This window comes from Carlito syrichta, unplaced genomic scaffold (genome assembly GCF_000164805.1).
Source record: "Carlito syrichta isolate Samal-C Ts95f unplaced genomic scaffold, Tarsius_syrichta-2.0.1 Scaffold62039, whole genome shotgun sequence".
Lineage (NCBI taxonomy): Eukaryota > Metazoa > Chordata > Mammalia > Primates > Tarsiidae > Carlito > Carlito syrichta.
Genome location: NW_007006135.1, coordinates 388555 through 389049, shown reverse-complemented (window position 1 = coordinate 389049; position 495 = coordinate 388555).

The window sequence follows — 495 nt, the reverse complement described above, 5'->3', positions numbered from 1 at the left end:
CCAAAAAAAAAAAAAAAAAGAGTTGTGCTGTAAACAACTTAAATGGAGTAAAGACGATGGGCTCTGATAAAGGGAGATAAATGAGTCATGGTGGCTAGACAGATGGCAAAGATGTGTGTGAAGAGAAAATAATAAAATTATTTCATAAACTGTAAGTGGCCAAAAAAGGGAAATATTTCTTATTTGTAAATGTTTTAATGTGACTAAAATATGTAACCATAGTGAGTAAGGAGACATATGATCTAGAAGTGTATATATTCAAGTCGGCCAAAAGATTAGGAAAATGGGGAATTACCTTATATTATTCATTCACATATAGTACAGCAAACTCCCCTGTAGCCAGGATGAAATATCCTTCAGTCCAATCCATTGGACTGAACACATTTGATTCCTTGCTTTTCTGAATCTTCTTTTTCTTATTTTTTTCTTCTTTTCGAGTTGGAGTCTCACTCTGTCACCCAGACTGGAGTGCAGTGGCCGCTCCCGGCCACCGCA